We start from the raw sequence: 4,045 nt of genomic DNA on the forward strand, positions 1-4,045 counted from the left end.
AGTAGTAGTAGTAGTAGTAGTAGAAGTAGTAGTAGTAGTAGTAGTAGTAGTAGTAGTAGTAGTAGTAGTAGTAGTAGTAGTAGTAGTAGTAGTAGTAGTAGTAGTAGTAGTAGTAGTAGTAGTAGTAGTAGTAGTAGTAGTAGTAGTATTGTGTGTGGAGGGGCTTTTATATAGAAAAAACTCCTCATTCTGTGCATTCACACTAAATATGAACCTGAAAACTTTATACGTCCTCTTTAGTTGACACCAAAATGATGATTTGTGGTTGAAACCTTCTATTAAAGCTTTTATTTTTACCCTCCAACAGATGTGTCTCAATGGAGAAGAAGAAACCTCAGATTCCTTAGAGTCCATCGAGGTGAGTTCCTCCGAGGAGACGTCCCCCGCTGTGTCCCCATCCCAGGATCAACCCGGTATCACGGCAAGACGTGAACGTGTGACGATGTACCATGCTGGGAGACGTGAAGATGTCACGATTTCGTCCCTTCAAACGTGACGGTTACACGGTATTGTTAACCCATGTTAACCAGTGGAGAAATACCCGGAAAGGCCAAGCAAATGCTCCCCGACGGTCGGTTGTTATTGTCAATATTAATATATGATTTATTTGGTAATAGTCACACTCGATTACGCCGGTTTCCTTGTTGCCCCAGCTGGTCGACTCCTCTTTGAGCAGAAACAAAGGCTACATTAATGTATTAAATCGATGTTAATCCGTGCGTGTGGATGTGGAATTAACGGACGTGACGTTGTGCGATTGCGTTGCCAGGCAACAGCTTTGGTTCATGTTAATTTACAAACTCTTCAACTACAACCGTAGTTATATTTAAAAACATGTTAGAAGGCCTCACGAAATACTTTAATGCAAATTAAAATGTAAATGTGAAGGAATGTTTTTAGAACAAAATACATCCGTCATAAACGAAACCGGAAACAGACGTAGGCAAGATCCTCAGCTCAGTGATTGGATGGTTTAGCCGCAATGCATGCTGGGATTTGGTGTTTATGCGATGTGTAATCCGAAAACATAAAAAAAAATAATAATAATACTTTATTCCGAGTGTGCTTGCTTTTCTCTTTGAAAGTCATTACATAACGGCATTGTAATACACGGTTCGGCTGCATTGAATATGACATATCTGCCGTAGTTCTCTATTTATAGAGCCGTGCTGAGAAGACTTCCAGACAAACAGGAGAACTGCCGCCAAAACTGAAAACGTGACGTGGATCATAAATATATCAGCAATTAAACAACATCTTGCATTTCTTTTCACACAATGCGTCTCCTTGCAGTATCAACACTAATTCGGCTGACTTTTATATTTGATCCAGTTGGTAGATAGGCTGTATTATTTTAATCTATTTTATTTTCACATTTGTATCAATTGCTTGTCAAACCCTTTGAAGTGTATCAGAGGAGCTCTAGAAGGTGCTATCATTGTTTTAAATGTGATAATTGGTCATCATTTTATCGTTATTTTTACTTTACTTCCTTTATTCTACCTATTTCTATTATTTAGATTTAATCATTTTTTAATCATAATTTTGAATTCACTGTATTTTCACTTAAAGGTGGGGTAGGTAAGTTTCAGAAACCGGCTCGAGTGCACTAACATTTGAAAGTACGCAGCCGAAAAGAATCCGCCCCTTCCTTCAGACTTCCTTACAGAGCACCTCCTCCAACACACATGAACGCACATGACGTCAGCAGACTGGTGAGAGTGGCCGCCTGTTGCTGGCGAGTCATTGAAGTACTGCTGCAATGAAGGCACGCCCAATGAGGGCACGCCCAATGAGGGCACGCCCAATGACGGCATGAGATACATGTGTGCGTGCACAAGATGGAAGGCTGACAGACAGGGCGGCAGGCCGGCTAAACGGATTGGATGTACTTTCTACAGCACCACGGCTTCCACAGATGACATTTTTTAATGGATTTTTTGTCAAAGCACTTCAGATATTCATTGCTATCGGGATGTTAAGAGCATTCCATGGAATATAACAACAAGTGTATCTCGAGCCGGTTTCTGAAACTTACCCCACCTTTAAATGTTGTTTATTATGACTTTTATTAGTTTTATTTTCAGCACTTTTTAACATCCTCATGTCAATTGGTCGTCAAACACAGATTAATAAAGTATTTTTGTTATATCATCAGTTTTATTTTATATTTCCTTATAATTGTCGTCGATCATTATCCAATCCAATCCACTCTATTTCTATAGCACATTTAAAAAACAACAGAGATGGACAGGACATCAACAACTGTATAACAACATAGCATAAATACATAAAGAACAGACAGGACATGAAACAAATGTAAAACACGAGACACTGAAACCAGATCAGGAGCCACAGACTGAGGAACTCTCCTACGTGACGTACAAACAATACAAAACACGAGTAAGATAAGAACCCAAATGTAAAAGCACAAGTGTCATCTGGTCCGTAAATGCCAGGGAAAAGAAGTGGGTTTTTAAACGAGATTTAGAAACAGGCATCCAGCCACCCCGGTAGATCCGCCCCTGCTAATGAGGATGCTGAATCCATTTCTGACCTTTCCAGGATATAAAATAGCAGCTTTAAGCAGAAAGTGGACATAATGTACTCTCTGTCGGCTGATTTTGACATACCATGATATCGAGAGCACAAGATGAACATTATTGATATTGATATACTTTATTAATCCTCGTGGGGAAATTGTTTCTCTGCATTTGACCCATCCTGTGTTAGGAGCAGTGGGCTGCCATTTTGAACGGCGCCCGGGGAGCAGTGTAGGGAACGGTGCCTTGCTCAGGGACACCTCGGTAGCACTTGGTCTTGCCGGGACTTGAACTGGTGACCTTCCAGTTGCCAAGCCAAGTCCCTATCGACTTCGCCACCACCGCCCCTATTATCTCTACCGTGGACATTTCTTTTTCAAATAAATAAACAATCGGTCCAATCCAAATGATCCAGGGTCCCCTAAAGCTTCCAATCAGCCCACCGGGAGAATTTTCCGGTTAAAACTGCCATTGTTGATCCTGAAAATGTCAGAAATGGATTCAGTTTCCTCAATAACCCCCAAAACCACTACAAGACTGTCCAAATCAGCCAAGCCATTTTTGAACTGGCTATAATGGCGGTACTTACTTACTTACCTCTTCATTTGAGTACATGTACTGCAAACACTGCATATCTGTTGGTGTTTTCCAATGTGGAAGAGTTGGTAGATTCTTGTGTTTTGGAGGAAATATCTTGAAAACTGTTAACGGTGATTTAAACCTGAGAGCAGGATTAGCTGAAACAAGTCAGGAAGCTTATAAAAGTTAACAGCGTTTAATTAAACAAATAATGCCATGATATACAAATGAAAATATGCGAGTGGCGTGGCTCCCCCCCTCAGGTCAGCTGATACCCGTTCGCGTGGGGTGCTGGGCGGAAGAGAGATCGATTCTCGGCTTGATTCCCCTGTTATCAACTGTAGTCTTCTCCCATTGGCCGGTCTAGATGGGGGCGGGTCCAATAAACATCCTGGCGTTTTCTGATTACATTTACAATATTCTAACGTCTGTGGTTATTTAAACATTCCCTAATAAAAGTATTGCAGTGTCAATAAGTGAGGGTTAAAGACAGTGTGTTTAGTGTCACCACGTGTCATTTCTCCTTAAATTCACTTTTTCTTAAAACACGTAATATTAGCCGAATGTTAATGCTAACCGGAAGTGACGATATTTACTGCTGGAAACCGGAAGTCATGTTCTGAACTTCCGGTTTTCAGAATTAAACAGCCCTAATTAAAACAGTGTATTTAATTTAAATTACGCCATACAAACATATATTTACATTTCTTACAAAACCAACTGAAGCTCAGTGTAGAAACGAAACCCTGAATACTCACTGAACGTTTTACAGATAGCTGCATTAAAATGAATAACTTTTGATAAACAGCTTAAAGAATATGGAGAAAAGTTGCAAAGGAGAGAATTAGCATTTCATAAGAAGTACTTCTGCTAGTCAAAAGATGATGTGAAAAGTGGGAAGTTCATGGAATAAAATCACAAAG

The sequence above is a fragment of the Gymnodraco acuticeps genome, unplaced genomic scaffold, assembly GCF_902827175.1.
Source record: "Gymnodraco acuticeps unplaced genomic scaffold, fGymAcu1.1, whole genome shotgun sequence".
Taxonomy (NCBI): domain Eukaryota; kingdom Metazoa; phylum Chordata; class Actinopteri; order Perciformes; family Bathydraconidae; genus Gymnodraco; species Gymnodraco acuticeps.